A 17,034-nucleotide genomic window follows, 5' to 3' on the forward strand; every position below is an offset into this window, starting at 1 on the left:
GGGGTGCAACACGAGGACTTCCCAGGAGGTCACCCATCCTAGTACTGCTCTCGCCCAAGCACGTTTGACTTCGGAGTTCTGATGGGATCCGGTGCATTAGTGCTGGTATGATCGCACCCGTCATACCTTGCACGATCATCGCATATATCCGCTGCCTTGCAACTCATTCAACCAAAATAAAAACTATCTTTAAAAGTACGTTTTGGTCCCTGAACTTTTTCCATATTTCCCGTTTGTTCCCTGAATTGCAATTCATCGTTACTCGTTACTCGTTCTGTTTGTCTCTCGGGGATAGTAATAATAGAAAAAACGCAGTTCAAAAAAAGCGAAAAAGGGGTGCAACACGAGGACTTCCCAGGAGGTCACCCATCCTAGTACTGCTCTCGCCCAAGCACGTTTGACTTCGGAGTTCTGATGGGATCCGGTGCATTAGTGCTGGTATGATCGCACCCGTCATACCTTGCACGATCATCGCATATATCCGCTGCCTTGCAACTCATTCAACCAAAATAAAAACTATCTTTAAAAGTACGTTTTGGTCCCTGAACTTTTTCCATATTTCCCGTTTGGTCCCTGAATTGCAATTCATCGTTACTCGTTACTCGTTCTGTTTGTCTCTCGGCGATAGTGATAATAGAAAAAACGCAGTTCAAAAAAAGCGAAAAAGGGGTGCAACACGAGGACTTCCCAGGAGGTCACCCATCCTAGTACTGCTCTCGCCCAAGCACGTTTCACTTCGGAGTTCTGATGGGATCCGGTGCATTAGTGCTGGTATGATCGCACCCGTCATACCTTGCACGATCATCGCATATATCCGCTGCCTTGCAACTCATTCAACCAAAATAAAAACTATCTTTAAAAGTACGTTTTGGTCCCTGAACTTTTTCCATATTTCCCGTTTGGTCCCTGAATTGCAATTCATCGTTACTCGTTACTCGTTCTGTTTGTCTCTCGGCGATAGTAATAATAGAAAAAACGCAGTTCAAAAAAAGCGAAAAAGGGGTGCAACACGAGGACTTCCCAGGAGGTCACCCATCCTAGTACTGCTCTCGCCCAAGCACGTTTAACTTCGGAGTTCTGATGGGATCCGGTGCATTAGTGCTGGTATGATCGCACCCGTCATACCTTGCACGATCATCGCATATATCCGCTGCCTTGCAACTCATTCAACCAAAATAAAAACTATCTTTAAAAGTACGTTTTGGTCCCTGAACTTTTTCCATATTTCCCGTTTGGTCCCTGAATTGCAATTCATCGTTACTCGTTACTCGTTCTGTTTGTCTCTCGGCGATAGTAATAATAGAAAAAACGCAGTTCAAAAAAAGCGAAAAAGGGGTGCAACACGAGGACTTCCCAGGAGGTCACCCATCCTAGTACTGCTCTCGCCCAAGCACGTTTAACTTCGGAGTTCTGATGGGATCCGGTGCATTAGTGCTGGTATGATCGCACCCGTCATACCTTGCACGATCATCGCATATATCCGCTGCCTTGCAACTCATTCAACCAAAATAAAAGCTATCTTTAAAAGTACGTTTTGGTCCCTGAACTTTTTCCATATTTCCCGTTTGGTCCCTGAATTGCAATTCATCGTTACTCGTTACTCGTTCTGTTTGTCTCTCGGCGATAGTGATAATAGAAAAAACGCAGTTCAAAAAAAGCGAAAAAGGGGTGCAACACGAGGACTTCCCAGGAGGTCACCCATCCTAGTACTGCTCTCGCCCAAGCACGTTTCACTTCGGAGTTCTGATGGGATCCGGTGCATTAGTGCTGGTATGATCGCACCCGTCATACCTTGCACGATCATCGCATATATCCGCTGCCTTGCAACTCATTCAACCAAAATAAAAACTATCTTTCAAAGTACGTTTTGGTCCCTGAACTTTTTCCATATTTCCCGTTTGGTCCCTGAATTGCAATTCATCGTTACTCGTTACTCGTTCTGTTTGTCTCTCGGCGATAGTAATAATAGAAAAAACGCAGTTCAAAAAAAGCGAAAAAGGGGTGCAACACGAGGACTTCCCAGGAGGTCACCCATCCTAGTACTGCTCTCGCCCAAGCACGTTTAACTTCGGAGTTCTGATGGGATCCGGTGCATTAGTGCTGGTATGATCGCACCCGTCATACCTTGCACGATCATCGCATATATCCGCTGCCTTGCAACTCATTCAACCAAAATAAAAGCTATCTTTAAAAGTACGTTTTGGTCCCTGAACTTTTTCCATATTTCCCGTTTGGTCCCTGAATTGCAATTCATCGTTACTCGTTACTCGTTACTCGTTCTGTTTGTCTCTCGGCGATAGTAATAATAGAAAAAACGCAGTTCAAAAAAAGCGAAAAAGGGGTGCAACACGAGGACTTCCCAGGAGGTCACCCATCCTAGTACTGCTCTCGCCCAAGCACGTTTATCTTCGGAGTTCTGATGGGATCCGGTGCATTAGTGCTGGTATGATCGCACCCGTCATACCTTGCACGATCATCGCATATATCCGCTGCCTTGCAACTCATTCAACCAAAATAAAAGCTATCATTAAAAGTACGTTTTGGTCCCTGAACTTTTTCCATATTTCCCGTTTGGTCCCTGAATTGCAATTCATCGTTACTCGTTACTCGTTCTGTTTGTCTCTCGGGGATAGTAATAATAGAAAAAACGCAGTTCAAAAAAAGCGAAAAAGGGGTGCAACACGAGGACTTCCCAGGAGGTCACCCATCCTAGTACTGCTCTCGCCCAAGCACGTTTGACTTCGGAGTTCTGATGGGATCCGGTGCATTAGTGCTGGTATGATCGCACCCGTCATACCTTGCACGATCATCGCATATATCCGCTGCCTTGCAACTCATTCAACCAAAATAAAAACTATCTTTAAAAGTACGTTTTGGTCCCTGAACTTTTTCCATATTTCCCGTTTGGTCCCTGAATTGCAATTCATCGTTACTCGTTACTCGTTCTGTTTGTCTCTCGGCGATAGTGATAATAGAAAAAACGCAGTTCAAAAAAAGCGAAAAAGGGGTGCAACACGAGGACTTCCCAGGAGGTCACCCATCCTAGTACTGCTCTCGCCCAAGCACGTTTCACTTCGGAGTTCTGATGGGATCCGGTGCATTAGTGCTGGTATGATCGCACCCGTCATACCTTGCACGATCATCGCATATATCCGCTGCCTTGCAACTCATTCAACCAAAATAAAAACTATCTTTAAAAGTACGTTTTGGTCCCTGAACTTTTTCCATATTTCCCGTTTGGTCCCTGAATTGCAATTCATCGTTACTCGTTACTCGTTCTGTTTGTCTCTCGGCGATAGTAATAATAGAAAAAACGCAGTTCAAAAAAAGCGAAAAAGGGGTGCAACACGAGGACTTCCCAGGAGGTCACCCATCCTAGTACTGCTCTCGCCCAAGCACGTTTCACTTCGGAGTTCTGATGGGATCCGGTGCATTAGTGCTGGTATGATCGCACCCGTCATACCTTGCACGATCATCGCATATATCCGCTGCCTTGCAACTCATTCAACCAAAATAAAAACTATCTTTAAAAGTACGTTTTGGTCCCTGAACTTTTTCCATATTTCCCGTTTGGTCCCTGAATTGCAATTCATCGTTACTCGTTACTCGTTCTGTTTGTCTCTCGGGGATAGTAATAATAGAAAAAACGCAGTTCAAAAAAAGCGAAAAAGGGGTGCAACACGAGAACTTCCCAGGAGGTCACCCATCCTAGTACTGCTCTCGCCCAAGCACGTTTAACTTCGGAGTTCTGATGGGATCCGGTGCATTAGTGCTGGTATGATCGCACCCGTCATACCTTGCACGATCATCGCATATATCCGCTGCCTTGCAACTCATTCAACCAAAATAAAAGCTATCATTAAAAGTACGTTTTGGTCCCTGAACTTTTTCCATATTTCCCGTTTGGTCCCTGAATTGCAATTCATCGTTACTCGTTACTCGTTCTGTTTGTCTCTCGGCGATAGTAATAATAGAAAAAACGCAGTTCAAAAAAAGCGAAAAAGGGGTGCAACACGAGGACTTCCCAGGAGGTCACCCATCCTAGTACTGCTCTCGCCCAAGCACGTTTGACTTCGGAGTTCTGATGGGATCCGGTGCATTAGTGCTGGTATGATCGCACCCGTCATACCTTGCACGATCATCGCATATATCCGCTGCCTTGCAACTCATTCAACCAAAATAAAAACTATCTTTAAAAGTACGTTTTGGTCCCTGAACTTTTTCCATATTTCCCGTTTGTTCCCTGAATTGCAATTCATCGTTACTCGTTACTCGTTCTGTTTGTCTCTCGGGGATAGTAATAATAGAAAAAACGCAGTTCAAAAAAAGCGAAAAAGGGGTGCAACACGAGGACTTCCCAGGAGGTCACCCATCCTAGTACTGCTCTCGCCCAAGCACGTTTGACTTCGGAGTTCTGATGGGATCCGGTGCATTAGTGCTGGTATGATCGCACCCGTCATACCTTGCACGATCATCGCATATATCCGCTGCCTTGCAACTCATTCAACCAAAATAAAAACTATCTTTAAAAGTACGTTTTGGTCCCTGAACTTTTTCCATATTTCCCGTTTGGTCCCTGAATTGCAATTCATCGTTACTCGTTACTCGTTCTGTTTGTCTCTCGGCGATAGTGATAATAGAAAAAACGCAGTTCAAAAAAAGCGAAAAAGGGGTGCAACACGAGGACTTCCCAGGAGGTCACCCATCCTAGTACTGCTCTCGCCCAAGCACGTTTCACTTCGGAGTTCTGATGGGATCCGGTGCATTAGTGCTGGTATGATCGCACCCGTCATACCTTGCACGATCATCGCATATATCCGCTGCCTTGCAACTCATTCAACCAAAATAAAAACTATCTTTCAAAGTACGTTTTGGTCCCTGAACTTTTTCCATATTTCCCGTTTGGTCCCTGAATTGCAATTCATCGTTACTCGTTACTCGTTCTGTTTGTCTCTCGGCGATAGTAATAATAGAAAAAACGCAGTTCAAAAAAAGCGAAAAAGGGGTGCAACACGAGGACTTCCCAGGAGGTCACCCATCCTAGTACTGCTCTCGCCCAAGCACGTTTAACTTCGGAGTTCTGATGGGATCCGGTGCATTAGTGCTGGTATGATCGCACCCGTCATACCTTGCACGATCATCGCATATATCCGCTGCCTTGCAACTCATTCAACCAAAATAAAAGCTATCTTTAAAAGTACGTTTTGGTCCCTGAACTTTTTCCATATTTCCCGTTTGGTCCCTGAATTGCAATTCATCGTTACTCGTTACTCGTTACTCGTTCTGTTTGTCTCTCGGCGATAGTAATAATAGAAAAAACGCAGTTCAAAAAAAGCGAAAAAGGGGTGCAACACGAGGACTTCCCAGGAGGTCACCCATCCTAGTACTGCTCTCGCCCAAGCACGTTTATCTTCGGAGTTCTGATGGGATCCGGTGCATTAGTGCTGGTATGATCGCACCCGTCATACCTTGCACGATCATCGCATATATCCGCTGCCTTGCAACTCATTCAACCAAAATAAAAGCTATCATTAAAAGTACGTTTTGGTCCCTGAACTTTTTCCATATTTCCCGTTTGGTCCCTGAATTGCAATTCATCGTTACTCGTTACTCGTTCTGTTTGTCTCTCGGGGATAGTAATAATAGAAAAAACGCAGTTCAAAAAAAGCGAAAAAGGGGTGCAACACGAGGACTTCCCAGGAGGTCACCCATCCTAGTACTGCTCTCGCCCAAGCACGTTTGACTTCGGAGTTCTGATGGGATCCGGTGCATTAGTGCTGGTATGATCGCACCCGTCATACCTTGCACGATCATCGCATATATCCGCTGCCTTGCAACTCATTCAACCAAAATAAAAACTATCTTTAAAAGTACGTTTTGGTCCCTGAACTTTTTCCATATTTCCCGTTTGGTCCCTGAATTGCAATTCATCGTTACTCGTTACTCGTTCTGTTTGTCTCTCGGCGATAGTAATAATAGAAAAAACGCAGTTCAAAAAAAGCGAAAAACGGGTGCAACACGAGGACTTCCCAGGAGGTCACCCATCCTAGTACTGCTCTCGCCCAAGCACGTTTAACTTCGGAGTTCTGATGGGATCCGGTGCATTAGTGCTGGTATGATCGCACCCGTCATACCTTGCACGATCATCGCATATATCCGCTGCCTTGCAACTCATTCAACCAAAATAAAAGCTATCTTTAAAAGTACGTTTTGGTCCCTGAACTTTTTCCATATTTCCCGTTTGGTCCCTGAATTGCAATTCATCGTTACTCGTTACTCGTTACTCGTTCTGTTTGTCTCTCGGCGATAGTAATAATAGAAAAAACGCAGTACAAAAAAAGCGCAAAAGGGGTGCAACACGAGGACTTCCCAGGAGGTCACCCATCCTAGTACTGCTCTCGCCCAAGCACGTTTGACTTCGGAGTTCTGATGGGATCCGGTGCATTAGTGCTGGTATGATCGCACCCGTCATACCTTGCACGATCATCGCATATATCCGCTGCCTTGCAACTCATTCAACCAAAATAAAAACTATCTTTAAAAGTACGTTTTGGTCCCTGAACTTTTTCCATATTTCCCGTTTGGTCCCTGAATTGCAATTCATCGTTACTCGTTACTCGGTCTGTTTGTCTCTCGGCGATAGTAATAATAGAAAAAACGCAGTTCAAAAAAAGCGAAAAAGGGGTGCAACACGAGGACTTCCCAGGAGGTCACCCATCCTAGTACTGCTCTCGCCCAAGCACGTTTTACTTCGGAGTTCTGATGGGATCCGGTGCATTAGTGCTGGTATGATCGCACCCGTCATACCTTGCACGATCATCGCATATATCCGCTGCCTTGCAACTCATTCAACCAAAATAAAAACTATCTTTAAAAGTACGTTTTGGTCCCTGAACTTTTTCCATATTTCCCGTTTGGTCCCTGAATTGCAATTCATCGTTACTCGTTACTCGTTCTGTTTGTCTCTCGGCGATAGTAATAATAGAAAAAACGCAGTTCAAAAAAAGCGAAAAAGGGGTGCAACACGAGGACTTCCCAGGAGGTCACCCATCCTAGTACTGCTCTCGCCCAAGCACGTTTAACTTCGGAGTTCTGATGGGATCCGGTGCATTAGTGCTGGTATGATCGCACCCGTCATACCTTGCACGATCATCGCATATATCCGCTGCCTTGCAACTCATTCAACCAAAATAAAAACTATCTTTAAAAGTACGTTTTGGTCCCTGAACTTTTTCCATATTTCCCGTTTGTTCCCTGAATTGCAATTCATCGTTACTCGTTACTCGTTCTGTTTGTCTCTCGGGGATAGTAATAATAGAAAAAACGCAGTTCAAAAAAAGCGAAAAAGGGGTGCAACACGAGGACTTCCCAGGAGGTCACCCATCCTAGTACTGCTCTCGCCCAAGCACGTTTGACTTCGGAGTTCTGATGGGATCCGGTGCATTAGTGCTGGTATGATCGCACCCGTCATACCTTGCACGATCATCGCATATATCCGCTGCCTTGCAACTCATTCAACCAAAATAAAAACTATCTTTAAAAGTACGTTTTGGTCCCTGAACTTTTTCCATATTTCCCGTTTGGTCCCTGAATTGCAATTCATCGTTACTCGTTACTCGTTCTGTTTGTCTCTCGGCGATAGTGATAATAGAAAAAACGCAGTTCAAAAAAAGCGAAAAAGGGGTGCAACACGAGGACTTCCCAGGAGGTCACCCATCCTAGTACTGCTCTCGCCCAAGCACGTTTCACTTCGGAGTTCTGATGGGATCCGGTGCATTAGTGCTGGTATGATCGCACCCGTCATACCTTGCACGATCATCGCATATATCCGCTGCCTTGCAACTCATTCAACCAAAATAAAAACTATCTTTCAAAGTACGTTTTGGTCCCTGAACTTTTTCCATATTTCCCGTTTGGTCCCTGAATTGCAATTCATCGTTACTCGTTACTCGTTCTGTTTGTCTCTCGGCGATAGTAATAATAGAAAAAACGCAGTTCAAAAAAAGCGAAAAAGGGGTGCAACACGAGGACTTCCCAGGAGGTCACCCATCCTAGTACTGCTCTCGCCCAAGCACGTTTAACTTCGGAGTTCTGATGGGATCCGGTGCATTAGTGCTGGTATGATCGCACCCGTCATACCTTGCACGATCATCGCATATATCCGCTGCCTTGCAACTCATTCAACCAAAATAAAAGCTATCTTTAAAAGTACGTTTTGGTCCCTGAACTTTTTCCATATTTCCCGTTTGGTCCCTGAATTGCAATTCATCGTTACTCGTTACTCGTTACTCGTTCTGTTTGTCTCTCGGCGATAGTAATAATAGAAAAAACGCAGTTCAAAAAAAGCGAAAAAGGGGTGCAACACGAGGACTTCCCAGGAGGTCACCCATCCTAGTACTGCTCTCGCCCAAGCACGTTTATCTTCGGAGTTCTGATGGGATCCGGTGCATTAGTGCTGGTATGATCGCACCCGTCATACCTTGCACGATCATCGCATATATCCGCTGCCTTGCAACTCATTCAACCAAAATAAAAGCTATCATTAAAAGTACGTTTTGGTCCCTGAACTTTTTCCATATTTCCCGTTTGGTCCCTGAATTGCAATTCATCGTTACTCGTTACTCGTTCTGTTTGTCTCTCGGGGATAGTAATAATAGAAAAAACGCAGTTCAAAAAAAGCGAAAAAGGGGTGCAACACGAGGACTTCCCAGGAGGTCACCCATCCTAGTACTGCTCTCGCCCAAGCACGTTTGACTTCGGAGTTCTGATGGGATCCGGTGCATTAGTGCTGGTATGATCGCACCCGTCATACCTTGCACGATCATCGCATATATCCGCTGCCTTGCAACTCATTCAACCAAAATAAAAACTATCTTTAAAAGTACGTTTTGGTCCCTGAACTTTTTCCATATTTCCCGTTTGGTCCCTGAATTGCAATTCATCGTTACTCGTTACTCGTTCTGTTTGTCTCTCGGCGATAGTAATAATAGAAAAAACGCAGTTCAAAAAAAGCGAAAAACGGGTGCAACACGAGGACTTCCCAGGAGGTCACCCATCCTAGTACTGCTCTCGCCCAAGCACGTTTAACTTCGGAGTTCTGATGGGATCCGGTGCATTAGTGCTGGTATGATCGCACCCGTCATACCTTGCACGATCATCGCATATATCCGCTGCCTTGCAACTCATTCAACCAAAATAAAAGCTATCTTTAAAAGTACGTTTTGGTCCCTGAACTTTTTCCATATTTCCCGTTTGGTCCCTGAATTGCAATTCATCGTTACTCGTTACTCGTTACTCGTTCTGTTTGTCTCTCGGCGATAGTAATAATAGAAAAAACGCAGTACAAAAAAAGCGCAAAAGGGGTGCAACACGAGGACTTCCCAGGAGGTCACCCATCCTAGTACTGCTCTCGCCCAAGCACGTTTGACTTCGGAGTTCTGATGGGATCCGGTGCATTAGTGCTGGTATGATCGCACCCGTCATACCTTGCACGATCATCGCATATATCCGCTGCCTTGCAACTCATTCAACCAAAATAAAAACTATCTTTAAAAGTACGTTTTGGTCCCTGAACTTTTTCCATATTTCCCGTTTGGTCCCTGAATTGCAATTCATCGTTACTCGTTACTCGTTCTGTTTGTCTCTCGGCGATAGTAATAATAGAAAAAACGCAGTTCAAAAAAAGCGAAAAAGGGGTGCAACACGAGGACTTCCCAGGAGGTCACCCATCCTAGTACTGCTCTCGCCCAAGCACGTTTGACTTCGGAGTTCTGATGGGATCCGGTGCATTAGTGCTGGTATGATCGCACCCGTCATACCTTGCACGATCATCGCATATATCCGCTGCCTTGCAACTCATTCAACCAAAATAAAAACTATCTTTAAAAGTACGTTTTGGTCCCTGAACTTTTTCCATATTTCCCGTTTGGTCCCTGAATTGCAATTCATCGTTACTCGTTACTCGTTCTGTTTGTCTCTCGGCGATAGTAATAATAGAAAAAACGCAGTTCAAAAAAAGCGAAAAAGGGGTGCAACACGAGGACTTCCCAGGAGGTCACCCATCCTAGTACTGCTCTCGCCCAAGCACGTTTAACTTCGGAGTTCTGATGGGATCCGGTGCATTAGTGCTGGTATGATCGCACCCGTCATACCTTGCACGATCATCGCATATATCCGCTGCCTTGCAACTCATTCAACCAAAATAAAAACTATCTTTAAAAGTACGTTTTGGTCCCTGAACTTTTTCCATATTTCCCGTTTGGTCCCTGAATTGCAATTCATCGTTACTCGTTACTCGTTCTGTTTGTCTCTCGGCGATAGTAATAATAGAAAAAACGCAGTTCAAAAAAAGCGAAAAAGGGGTGCAACACGAGGACTTCCCAGGAGGTCACCCATCCTAGTACTGCTCTCGCCCAAGCACGTTTAACTTCGGAGTTCTGATGGGATCCGGTGCATTAGTGCTGGTATGATCGCACCCGTCATACCTTGCACGATCATCGCATATATCCGCTGCCTTGCAACTCATTCAACCAAAATAAAAACTATCTTTAAAAGTACGTTTTGGTCCCTGAACTTTTTCCATATTTCCCGTTTGGTCCCTGAATTGCAATTCATCGTTACTCGTTACTCGTTCTGTTTGTCTCTCGGCGATAGTAATAATAGAAAAAACGCAGTTCAAAAAAAGCGAAAAAGGGGTGCAACACGAGGACTTCCCAGGAGGTCACCCATCCTAGTACTGCTCTCGCCCAAGCACGTTTAACTTCGGAGTTCTGATGGGATCCGGTGCATTAGTGCTGGTATGATCACACCCGTCATACCTTGCACGATCATCGCATATATCCGCTGCCTTGCAACTCATTCAACCAAAATAAAAGCTATCATTAAAAGTACGTTTTGGTCCCTGAACTTTTTCCATATTTCCCGTTTGGTCCCTGAATTGCAATTCATCGTTAGTCGTTACTCGTTCTGTTTGTCTCTCGGCGATAGTAATAATAGAAAAAACGCAGTTCAAAAAAAGCGAAAAAGGGGTGCAACAAGAGGACTTCCCAGGAGGTCACCCATCCTAGTACTGCTCTCGCCCAAGCACGTTTAACTTCGGAGTTCTGATGGGATCCGGTGCATTAGTGCTGGTATGATCGCACCCGTCATACCTTGCACGATCATCGCATATATCCGCTGCCTTGCAACTCATTCAACCAAAATAAAAACTATCTTTAAAAGTACGTTTTGGTCCCTGAACTTTTTCCATATTTCCCGTTTGGTCCCTGAATTGCAATTCATCGTTACTCGTTACTCGTTCTGTTTGTCTCTCGGCGATAGTAATAATAGAAAAAACGCAGTTCAAAAAAAGCGAAAAAGGGGTGCAACACGAGGACTTCCCAGGAGGTCACCCATCCTAGTACTGCTCTCGCCCAAGCACGTTTAACTTCGGAGTTCTGATGGGATCCGGTGCATTAGTGCTGGTATGATCGCACCCGTCATACCTTGCACGATCATCGCATATATCCGCTGCCTTGCAACTCATTCAACCAAAATAAAAACTATCTTTAAAAGTACGTTTTGGTCCCTGAACTTTTTCCATATTTCCCGTTTGGTCCCTGAATTGCAATTCATCGTTACTCGTTACTCGTTACTCGTTCTGTTTGTCTCTCGGCGATAGTAATAATAGAAAAAACGCAGTTCAAAAAAAGCGAAAAAGGGGTGCAACACGAGGACTTCCCAGGAGGTCACCCATCCTAGTACTGCTCTCGCCCAAGCACGTTTAACTTCGGAGTTCTGATGGGATCCGGTGCATTAGTGCTGGTATGATCACACCCGTCATACCTTGCACGATCATCGCATATATCCGCTGCCTTGCAACTCATTCAACCAAAATAAAAGCTATCATTAAAAGTACGTTTTGGTCCCTGAACTTTTTCCATATTTCCCGTTTGGTCCCTGAATTGCAATTCATCGTTAGTCGTTACTCGTTCTGTTTGTCTCTCGGCGATAGTAATAATAGAAAAAACGCAGTTCAAAAAAAGCGAAAAAGGGGTGCAACACGAGGACTTCCCAGGAGGTCACCCATCCTAGTACTGCTCTCGCCCAAGCACGTTTAACTTCGGAGTTCTGATGGGATCCGGTGCATTAGTGCTGGTATGATCGCACCCGTCATACCTTGCACGATCATCGCATATATCCGCTGCCTTGCAACTCATTCAACCAAAATAAAAACTATCTTTAAAAGTACGTTTTGGTCCCTGAACTTTTTCCATATTTCCCGTTTGGTCCCTGAATTGCAATTCATCGTTACTCGTTACTCGTTCTGTTTGTCTCTCGGCGATAGTAATAATAGAAAAAACGCAGTTCAAAAAAAGCGAAAAAGGGGTGCAACACGAGGACTTCCCAGGAGGTCACCCATCCTAGTACTGCTCTCGCCCAAGCACGTTTAACTTCGGAGTTCTGATGGGATCCGGTGCATTAGTGCTGGTATGATCACACCCGTCATACCTTGCACGATCATCGCATATATCCGCTGCCTTGCAACTCATTCAACCAAAATAAAAACTATCTTTAAAAGTACGTTTTGGTCCCTGAACTTTTTCCATATTTCCCGTTTGGTCCCTGAATTGCAATTCATCGTTACTCGTTACTCGTTCTGTTTGTCTCTCGGCGATAGTAATAATAGAAAAAACGCAGTTCAAAAAAAGCGAAAAAGGGGTGCAACACGAGGACTTCCCAGGAGGTCACCCATCCTAGTACTGCTCTCGCCCAAGCACGTTTAACTTCGGAGTTCTGATGGGATCCGGTGCATTAGTGCTGGTATGATCGCACCCGTCATACCTTGCACGATCATCGCATATATCCGCTGCCTTGCAACTCATTCAACCAAAATAAAAACTATCTTTAAAAGTACGTTTTGGTCCCTGAACTTTTTCCATATTTCCCGTTTGGTCCCTGAATTGCAATTCATCGTTACTCGTTACTCGTTACTCGTTCTGTTTGTCTCTCGGCGATAGTAATAATAGAAAAAACGCAGTTCAAAAAAAGCGAAAAAGGGGTGCAACACGAGGACTTCCCAGGAGGTCACCCATCCTAGTACTGCTCTCGCCCAAGCACGTTTAACTTCGGAGTTCTGATGGGATCCGGTGCATTAGTGCTGGTATGATCACACCCGTCATACCTTGCACGATCATCGCATATATCCGCTGCCTTGCAACTCATTCAACCAAAATAAAAACTATCTTTAAAAGTACGTTTTGGTCCCTGAACTTTTTCCATATTTCCCGTTTGGTCCCTGAATTGCAATTCATCGTTACTCGTTACTCGTTCTGTTTGTCTCTCGGCGATAGTAATAATAGAAAAAACGCAGTTCAAAAAAAGCGAAAAAGGGGTGCAACACGAGGACTTCCCAGGAGGTCACCCATCCTAGTACTGCTCTCGCCCAAGCACGTTTAACTTCGGAGTTCTGATGGGATCCGGTGCATTAGTGCTGGTATGATCGCACCCGTCATACCTTGCACGATCATCGCATATATCCGCTGCCTTGCAACTCATTCAACCAAAATAAAAACTATCTTTAAAAGTACGTTTTGGTCCCTGAACTTTTTTCATATTTCCCGTTTGGTCCCTGAATTGCAATTCATCGTTACTCGTTACTCGTTCTGTTTGTCTCTCGGCGATAGTAATAATAGAAAAAACGCAGTTCAAAAAAAGCGAAAAAGGGGTGCAACACGAGGACTTCCCAGGAGGTCACCCATCCTAGTACTGCTCTCGCCCAAGCACGTTTAACTTCGGAGTTCTGATGGGATCCGGTGCATTAGTGCTGGTATGATCGCACCCGTCATACCTTGCACGATCATCGCATATATCCGCTGCCTTGCAACTCATTCAACCAAAATAAAAACTATCTTTAAAAGTACGTTTTGGTCCCTGAACTTTTTCCATATTTCCCGTTTGGTCCCTGAATTGCAATTCATCGTTACTCGTTACTCGTTACTCGTTCTGTTTGTCTCTCGGCGATAGTAATAATAGAAAAAACGCAGTTCAAAAAAAGCGAAAAAGGGGTGCAACACGAGGACTTCCCAGGAGGTCACCCATCCTAGTACTGCTCTCGCCCAAGCACGTTTAACTTCGGAGTTCTGATGGGATCCGGTGCATTAGTGCTGGTATGATCACACCCGTCATACCTTGCACGATCATCGCATATATCCGCTGCCTTGCAACTCATTCAACCAAAATAAAAACTATCTTTAAAAGTACGTTTTGGTCCCTGAACTTTTTCCATATTTCCCGTTTGGTCCCTGAATTGCAATTCATCGTTACTCGTTACTCGTTCTGTTTGTCTCTCGGCGATAGTAATAATAGAAAAAACGCAGTTCAAAAAAAGCGAAAAAGGGGTGCAACACGAGGACTTCCCAGGAGGTCACCCATCCTAGTACTGCTCTCGCCCAAGCACGTTTAACTTCGGAGTTCTGATGGGATCCGGTGCATTAGTGCTGGTATGATCGCACCCGTCATACCTTGCACGATCATCGCATATATCCGCTGCCTTGCAACTCATTCAACCAAAATAAAAACTATCTTTAAAAGTACGTTTTGGTCCCTGAACTTTTTCCATATTTCCCGTTTGGTCCCTGAATTGCAATTCATCGTTACTCGTTACTCGTTACTCGTTCTGTTTGTCTCTCGGCGATAGTAATAATAGAAAAAACGCAGTTCAAAAAAAGCGAAAAAGGGGTGCAACACGAGGACTTCCCAGGAGGTCACCCATCCTAGTACTGCTCTCGCCCAAGCACGTTTAACTTCGGAGTTCTGATGGGATCCGGTGCATTAGTGCTGGTATGATCACACCCGTCATACCTTGCACGATCATCGCATATATCCGCTGCCTTGCAACTCATTCAACCAAAATAAAAACTATCTTTAAAAGTACGTTTTGGTCCCTGAACTTTTTCCATATTTCCCGTTTGGTCCCTGAATTGCAATTCATCGTTACTCGTTACTCGTTCTGTTTGTCTCTCGGCGATAGTAATAATAGAAAAAACGCAGTTCAAAAAAAGCGAAAAAGGGGTGCAACACGAGGACTTCCCAGGAGGTCACCCATCCTAGTACTGCTCTCGCCCAAGCACGTTTAACTTCGGAGTTCTGATGGGATCCGGTGCATTAGTGCTGGTATGATCGCACCCGTCATACCTTGCACGATCATCGCATATATCCGCTGCCTTGCAACTCATTCAACCAAAATAAAAACTATCTTTAAAAGTACGTTTTGGTCCCTGAACTTTTTCCATATTTCCCGTTTGGTCCCTGAATTGCAATTCATCGTTACTCGTTACTCGTTACTCGTTCTGTTTGTCTCTCGGCGATAGTAATAATAGAAAAAACGCAGTTCAAAAAAAGCGAAAAAGGGGTGCAACACGAGGACTTCCCAGGAGGTCACCCATCCTAGTACTGCTCTCGCCCAAGCACGTTTAACTTCGGAGTTCTGATGGGATCCGGTGCATTAGTGCTGGTATGATCACACCCGTCATACCTTGCACGATCATCGCATATATCCGCTGCCTTGCAACTCATTCAACCAAAATAAAAGCTATCATTAAAAGTACGTTTTGGTCCCTGAACTTTTTCCATATTTCCCGTTTGGTCCCTGAATTGCAATTCATCGTTAGTCGTTACTCGTTCTGTTTGTCTCTCGGCGATAGTAATAATAGAAAAAACGCAGTTCAAAAAAAGCGAAAAAGGGGTGCAACACGAGGACTTCCCAGGAGGTCACCCATCCTAGTACTGCTCTCGCCCAAGCACGTTTAACTTCGGAGTTCTGATGGGATCCGGTGCATTAGTGCTGGTATGATCGCACCCGTCATACCTTGCACGATCATCGCATATATCCGCTGCCTTGCAACTCATTCAACCAAAATAAAAACTATCTTTAAAAGTACGTTTTGGTCCCTGAACTTTTTCCATATTTCCCGTTTGGTCCCTGAATTGCAATTCATCGTTACTCGTTACTCGTTCTGTTTGTCTCTCGGCGATAGTAATAATAGAAAAAACGCAGTTCAAAAAAAGCGAAAAAGGGGTGCAACACGAGGACTTCCCAGGAGGTCACCCATCCTAGTACTGCTCTCGCCCAAGCACGTTTAACTTCGGAGTTCTGATGGGATCCGGTGCATTAGTGCTGGTATGATCACACCCGTCATACCTTGCACGATCATCGCATATATCCGCTGCCTTGCAACTCATTCAACCAAAATAAAAACTATCTTTAAAAGTACGTTTTGGTCCCTGAACTTTTTCCATATTTCCCGTTTGGTCCCTGAATTGCAATTCATCGTTACTCGTTACTCGTTCTGTTTGTCTCTCGGCGATAGTAATAATAGAAAAAACGCAGTTCAAAAAAAGCGAAAAAGGGGTGCAACACGAGGACTTCCCAGGAGGTCACCCATCCTAGTACTGCTCTCGCCCAAGCACGTTTATCTTCGGAGTTCTGATGGGATCCGGTGCATTAGTGCTGGTATGATCGCACCCGTCATACCTTGCACGATCATCGCATATATCCGCTGCCTTGCAACTCATTCAACCAAAATAAAAGCTATCATTAAAAGTACGTTTTGGTCCCTGAACTTTTTCCATATTTCCCGTTTGGTCCCTGAATTGCAATTCATCGTTACTCGTTACTCGTTCTGTTTGTCTCTCGGCGATAGTAATAATAGAAAAAACGCAGTTCAAAAAAAGCGAAAAAGGGGTGCAACACGAGGACTTCCCAGGAGGTCACCCATCCTAGTACTGCTCTCGCCCAAGCACGTTTAACTTCGGAGTTCTGATGGGATCCGGTGCATTAGTGCTGGTATGATCGCACCCGTCATACCTTGCACGATCATCGCATATATCCGCTGCCTTGCAACTCATTCAACCAAAATAAAAACTATCTTTAAAAGTACGTTTTGGTCCCTGAACTTTTTCCATATTTCCCGTTTGGTCCCTGAATTGCAATTCATCGTTACTCGTTACTCGTTCTGTTTGTCTCTCGGCGATAGTAATAATAGAAAAAACGCA

The 17,034-nt window shown here is 44.6% G+C and overlaps 51 non-coding genes across 51 annotated transcripts; all 51 read right to left on the reverse strand.

Moving 5' to 3' along the window:
• On the reverse strand, positions 1 to 119 carry LOC126657907 (5S ribosomal RNA). The gene has a single exon (XR_007633517.1). It is a non-coding gene; the product is annotated as a 5S ribosomal RNA (ribosomal RNA).
• Positions 120 to 333: 214 nt separating this feature from the next.
• LOC126657908 (5S ribosomal RNA) lies at positions 334 to 452 on the reverse strand. Its single transcript, XR_007633518.1, has one exon. It is a non-coding gene; the product is annotated as a 5S ribosomal RNA (ribosomal RNA).
• Positions 453 to 666: 214 nt separating this feature from the next.
• LOC126659403 (5S ribosomal RNA) lies at positions 667 to 785 on the reverse strand. The gene has a single exon (XR_007634946.1). It is a non-coding gene; the product is annotated as a 5S ribosomal RNA (ribosomal RNA).
• A 214-nt stretch (positions 786 to 999) lies between these two features.
• LOC126659125 (5S ribosomal RNA) lies at positions 1,000 to 1,118 on the reverse strand. The gene has a single exon (XR_007634681.1). It is a non-coding gene; the product is annotated as a 5S ribosomal RNA (ribosomal RNA).
• A 214-nt stretch (positions 1,119 to 1,332) lies between these two features.
• Positions 1,333 to 1,451, reverse strand: LOC126659126 (5S ribosomal RNA). The gene has a single exon (XR_007634682.1). It is a non-coding gene; the product is annotated as a 5S ribosomal RNA (ribosomal RNA).
• Positions 1,452 to 1,665: 214 nt separating this feature from the next.
• LOC126659404 (5S ribosomal RNA) lies at positions 1,666 to 1,784 on the reverse strand. The gene has a single exon (XR_007634947.1). It is a non-coding gene; the product is annotated as a 5S ribosomal RNA (ribosomal RNA).
• Positions 1,785 to 1,998: 214 nt separating this feature from the next.
• On the reverse strand, positions 1,999 to 2,117 carry LOC126659129 (5S ribosomal RNA). The gene has a single exon (XR_007634684.1). It is a non-coding gene; the product is annotated as a 5S ribosomal RNA (ribosomal RNA).
• Positions 2,118 to 2,338: 221 nt separating this feature from the next.
• LOC126658193 (5S ribosomal RNA) lies at positions 2,339 to 2,457 on the reverse strand. Its single transcript, XR_007633790.1, has one exon. It is a non-coding gene; the product is annotated as a 5S ribosomal RNA (ribosomal RNA).
• Positions 2,458 to 2,671: 214 nt separating this feature from the next.
• On the reverse strand, positions 2,672 to 2,790 carry LOC126657909 (5S ribosomal RNA). Its single transcript, XR_007633519.1, has one exon. It is a non-coding gene; the product is annotated as a 5S ribosomal RNA (ribosomal RNA).
• A 214-nt stretch (positions 2,791 to 3,004) lies between these two features.
• On the reverse strand, positions 3,005 to 3,123 carry LOC126659405 (5S ribosomal RNA). The gene has a single exon (XR_007634948.1). It is a non-coding gene; the product is annotated as a 5S ribosomal RNA (ribosomal RNA).
• Positions 3,124 to 3,337: 214 nt separating this feature from the next.
• Positions 3,338 to 3,456, reverse strand: LOC126659407 (5S ribosomal RNA). The gene has a single exon (XR_007634950.1). It is a non-coding gene; the product is annotated as a 5S ribosomal RNA (ribosomal RNA).
• Positions 3,457 to 3,670: 214 nt separating this feature from the next.
• On the reverse strand, positions 3,671 to 3,789 carry LOC126659121 (5S ribosomal RNA). The gene has a single exon (XR_007634677.1). It is a non-coding gene; the product is annotated as a 5S ribosomal RNA (ribosomal RNA).
• Positions 3,790 to 4,003: 214 nt separating this feature from the next.
• LOC126657910 (5S ribosomal RNA) lies at positions 4,004 to 4,122 on the reverse strand. The gene has a single exon (XR_007633520.1). It is a non-coding gene; the product is annotated as a 5S ribosomal RNA (ribosomal RNA).
• Positions 4,123 to 4,336: 214 nt separating this feature from the next.
• Positions 4,337 to 4,455, reverse strand: LOC126657911 (5S ribosomal RNA). Its single transcript, XR_007633521.1, has one exon. It is a non-coding gene; the product is annotated as a 5S ribosomal RNA (ribosomal RNA).
• A 214-nt stretch (positions 4,456 to 4,669) lies between these two features.
• LOC126659408 (5S ribosomal RNA) lies at positions 4,670 to 4,788 on the reverse strand. The gene has a single exon (XR_007634951.1). It is a non-coding gene; the product is annotated as a 5S ribosomal RNA (ribosomal RNA).
• Positions 4,789 to 5,002: 214 nt separating this feature from the next.
• LOC126659130 (5S ribosomal RNA) lies at positions 5,003 to 5,121 on the reverse strand. Its single transcript, XR_007634685.1, has one exon. It is a non-coding gene; the product is annotated as a 5S ribosomal RNA (ribosomal RNA).
• Positions 5,122 to 5,342: 221 nt separating this feature from the next.
• On the reverse strand, positions 5,343 to 5,461 carry LOC126658194 (5S ribosomal RNA). Its single transcript, XR_007633791.1, has one exon. It is a non-coding gene; the product is annotated as a 5S ribosomal RNA (ribosomal RNA).
• Positions 5,462 to 5,675: 214 nt separating this feature from the next.
• Positions 5,676 to 5,794, reverse strand: LOC126657912 (5S ribosomal RNA). Its single transcript, XR_007633522.1, has one exon. It is a non-coding gene; the product is annotated as a 5S ribosomal RNA (ribosomal RNA).
• Positions 5,795 to 6,008: 214 nt separating this feature from the next.
• LOC126659386 (5S ribosomal RNA) lies at positions 6,009 to 6,127 on the reverse strand. The gene has a single exon (XR_007634930.1). It is a non-coding gene; the product is annotated as a 5S ribosomal RNA (ribosomal RNA).
• Positions 6,128 to 6,348: 221 nt separating this feature from the next.
• On the reverse strand, positions 6,349 to 6,467 carry LOC126657913 (5S ribosomal RNA). Its single transcript, XR_007633523.1, has one exon. It is a non-coding gene; the product is annotated as a 5S ribosomal RNA (ribosomal RNA).
• Positions 6,468 to 6,681: 214 nt separating this feature from the next.
• On the reverse strand, positions 6,682 to 6,800 carry LOC126657971 (5S ribosomal RNA). Its single transcript, XR_007633577.1, has one exon. It is a non-coding gene; the product is annotated as a 5S ribosomal RNA (ribosomal RNA).
• Positions 6,801 to 7,014: 214 nt separating this feature from the next.
• On the reverse strand, positions 7,015 to 7,133 carry LOC126659131 (5S ribosomal RNA). Its single transcript, XR_007634686.1, has one exon. It is a non-coding gene; the product is annotated as a 5S ribosomal RNA (ribosomal RNA).
• Positions 7,134 to 7,347: 214 nt separating this feature from the next.
• On the reverse strand, positions 7,348 to 7,466 carry LOC126657914 (5S ribosomal RNA). The gene has a single exon (XR_007633524.1). It is a non-coding gene; the product is annotated as a 5S ribosomal RNA (ribosomal RNA).
• Positions 7,467 to 7,680: 214 nt separating this feature from the next.
• LOC126659409 (5S ribosomal RNA) lies at positions 7,681 to 7,799 on the reverse strand. The gene has a single exon (XR_007634952.1). It is a non-coding gene; the product is annotated as a 5S ribosomal RNA (ribosomal RNA).
• A 214-nt stretch (positions 7,800 to 8,013) lies between these two features.
• LOC126659132 (5S ribosomal RNA) lies at positions 8,014 to 8,132 on the reverse strand. The gene has a single exon (XR_007634687.1). It is a non-coding gene; the product is annotated as a 5S ribosomal RNA (ribosomal RNA).
• Positions 8,133 to 8,353: 221 nt separating this feature from the next.
• On the reverse strand, positions 8,354 to 8,472 carry LOC126658195 (5S ribosomal RNA). The gene has a single exon (XR_007633792.1). It is a non-coding gene; the product is annotated as a 5S ribosomal RNA (ribosomal RNA).
• A 214-nt stretch (positions 8,473 to 8,686) lies between these two features.
• Positions 8,687 to 8,805, reverse strand: LOC126657915 (5S ribosomal RNA). Its single transcript, XR_007633525.1, has one exon. It is a non-coding gene; the product is annotated as a 5S ribosomal RNA (ribosomal RNA).
• Positions 8,806 to 9,019: 214 nt separating this feature from the next.
• Positions 9,020 to 9,138, reverse strand: LOC126659387 (5S ribosomal RNA). The gene has a single exon (XR_007634931.1). It is a non-coding gene; the product is annotated as a 5S ribosomal RNA (ribosomal RNA).
• A 221-nt stretch (positions 9,139 to 9,359) lies between these two features.
• LOC126657918 (5S ribosomal RNA) lies at positions 9,360 to 9,478 on the reverse strand. Its single transcript, XR_007633527.1, has one exon. It is a non-coding gene; the product is annotated as a 5S ribosomal RNA (ribosomal RNA).
• Positions 9,479 to 9,692: 214 nt separating this feature from the next.
• Positions 9,693 to 9,811, reverse strand: LOC126657919 (5S ribosomal RNA). The gene has a single exon (XR_007633528.1). It is a non-coding gene; the product is annotated as a 5S ribosomal RNA (ribosomal RNA).
• A 214-nt stretch (positions 9,812 to 10,025) lies between these two features.
• Positions 10,026 to 10,144, reverse strand: LOC126659133 (5S ribosomal RNA). The gene has a single exon (XR_007634688.1). It is a non-coding gene; the product is annotated as a 5S ribosomal RNA (ribosomal RNA).
• Positions 10,145 to 10,358: 214 nt separating this feature from the next.
• LOC126659134 (5S ribosomal RNA) lies at positions 10,359 to 10,477 on the reverse strand. The gene has a single exon (XR_007634689.1). It is a non-coding gene; the product is annotated as a 5S ribosomal RNA (ribosomal RNA).
• Positions 10,478 to 10,691: 214 nt separating this feature from the next.
• Positions 10,692 to 10,810, reverse strand: LOC126659345 (5S ribosomal RNA). Its single transcript, XR_007634889.1, has one exon. It is a non-coding gene; the product is annotated as a 5S ribosomal RNA (ribosomal RNA).
• Positions 10,811 to 11,024: 214 nt separating this feature from the next.
• Positions 11,025 to 11,143, reverse strand: LOC126658466 (5S ribosomal RNA). The gene has a single exon (XR_007634052.1). It is a non-coding gene; the product is annotated as a 5S ribosomal RNA (ribosomal RNA).
• A 214-nt stretch (positions 11,144 to 11,357) lies between these two features.
• Positions 11,358 to 11,476, reverse strand: LOC126659135 (5S ribosomal RNA). The gene has a single exon (XR_007634690.1). It is a non-coding gene; the product is annotated as a 5S ribosomal RNA (ribosomal RNA).
• Positions 11,477 to 11,697: 221 nt separating this feature from the next.
• Positions 11,698 to 11,816, reverse strand: LOC126659346 (5S ribosomal RNA). The gene has a single exon (XR_007634890.1). It is a non-coding gene; the product is annotated as a 5S ribosomal RNA (ribosomal RNA).
• Positions 11,817 to 12,030: 214 nt separating this feature from the next.
• Positions 12,031 to 12,149, reverse strand: LOC126659136 (5S ribosomal RNA). Its single transcript, XR_007634691.1, has one exon. It is a non-coding gene; the product is annotated as a 5S ribosomal RNA (ribosomal RNA).
• A 214-nt stretch (positions 12,150 to 12,363) lies between these two features.
• LOC126659347 (5S ribosomal RNA) lies at positions 12,364 to 12,482 on the reverse strand. Its single transcript, XR_007634891.1, has one exon. It is a non-coding gene; the product is annotated as a 5S ribosomal RNA (ribosomal RNA).
• A 214-nt stretch (positions 12,483 to 12,696) lies between these two features.
• LOC126659137 (5S ribosomal RNA) lies at positions 12,697 to 12,815 on the reverse strand. Its single transcript, XR_007634692.1, has one exon. It is a non-coding gene; the product is annotated as a 5S ribosomal RNA (ribosomal RNA).
• Positions 12,816 to 13,036: 221 nt separating this feature from the next.
• LOC126659348 (5S ribosomal RNA) lies at positions 13,037 to 13,155 on the reverse strand. Its single transcript, XR_007634892.1, has one exon. It is a non-coding gene; the product is annotated as a 5S ribosomal RNA (ribosomal RNA).
• Positions 13,156 to 13,369: 214 nt separating this feature from the next.
• LOC126659138 (5S ribosomal RNA) lies at positions 13,370 to 13,488 on the reverse strand. The gene has a single exon (XR_007634693.1). It is a non-coding gene; the product is annotated as a 5S ribosomal RNA (ribosomal RNA).
• A 214-nt stretch (positions 13,489 to 13,702) lies between these two features.
• LOC126659140 (5S ribosomal RNA) lies at positions 13,703 to 13,821 on the reverse strand. Its single transcript, XR_007634695.1, has one exon. It is a non-coding gene; the product is annotated as a 5S ribosomal RNA (ribosomal RNA).
• Positions 13,822 to 14,042: 221 nt separating this feature from the next.
• LOC126659350 (5S ribosomal RNA) lies at positions 14,043 to 14,161 on the reverse strand. The gene has a single exon (XR_007634894.1). It is a non-coding gene; the product is annotated as a 5S ribosomal RNA (ribosomal RNA).
• Positions 14,162 to 14,375: 214 nt separating this feature from the next.
• LOC126659141 (5S ribosomal RNA) lies at positions 14,376 to 14,494 on the reverse strand. The gene has a single exon (XR_007634696.1). It is a non-coding gene; the product is annotated as a 5S ribosomal RNA (ribosomal RNA).
• A 221-nt stretch (positions 14,495 to 14,715) lies between these two features.
• LOC126659351 (5S ribosomal RNA) lies at positions 14,716 to 14,834 on the reverse strand. The gene has a single exon (XR_007634895.1). It is a non-coding gene; the product is annotated as a 5S ribosomal RNA (ribosomal RNA).
• Positions 14,835 to 15,048: 214 nt separating this feature from the next.
• On the reverse strand, positions 15,049 to 15,167 carry LOC126659142 (5S ribosomal RNA). The gene has a single exon (XR_007634697.1). It is a non-coding gene; the product is annotated as a 5S ribosomal RNA (ribosomal RNA).
• Positions 15,168 to 15,388: 221 nt separating this feature from the next.
• LOC126659352 (5S ribosomal RNA) lies at positions 15,389 to 15,507 on the reverse strand. Its single transcript, XR_007634896.1, has one exon. It is a non-coding gene; the product is annotated as a 5S ribosomal RNA (ribosomal RNA).
• A 214-nt stretch (positions 15,508 to 15,721) lies between these two features.
• Positions 15,722 to 15,840, reverse strand: LOC126659144 (5S ribosomal RNA). Its single transcript, XR_007634698.1, has one exon. It is a non-coding gene; the product is annotated as a 5S ribosomal RNA (ribosomal RNA).
• A 214-nt stretch (positions 15,841 to 16,054) lies between these two features.
• On the reverse strand, positions 16,055 to 16,173 carry LOC126659353 (5S ribosomal RNA). The gene has a single exon (XR_007634897.1). It is a non-coding gene; the product is annotated as a 5S ribosomal RNA (ribosomal RNA).
• Positions 16,174 to 16,387: 214 nt separating this feature from the next.
• LOC126658197 (5S ribosomal RNA) lies at positions 16,388 to 16,506 on the reverse strand. Its single transcript, XR_007633794.1, has one exon. It is a non-coding gene; the product is annotated as a 5S ribosomal RNA (ribosomal RNA).
• A 214-nt stretch (positions 16,507 to 16,720) lies between these two features.
• Positions 16,721 to 16,839, reverse strand: LOC126659145 (5S ribosomal RNA). The gene has a single exon (XR_007634699.1). It is a non-coding gene; the product is annotated as a 5S ribosomal RNA (ribosomal RNA).
• Between the last annotated feature and the right edge of the window lie 195 nt (positions 16,840 to 17,034).

The sequence above is a fragment of the Mercurialis annua genome, linkage group LG7, assembly GCF_937616625.2.
Source record: "Mercurialis annua linkage group LG7, ddMerAnnu1.2, whole genome shotgun sequence".
Classification (NCBI taxonomy): domain Eukaryota; kingdom Viridiplantae; phylum Streptophyta; class Magnoliopsida; order Malpighiales; family Euphorbiaceae; genus Mercurialis; species Mercurialis annua.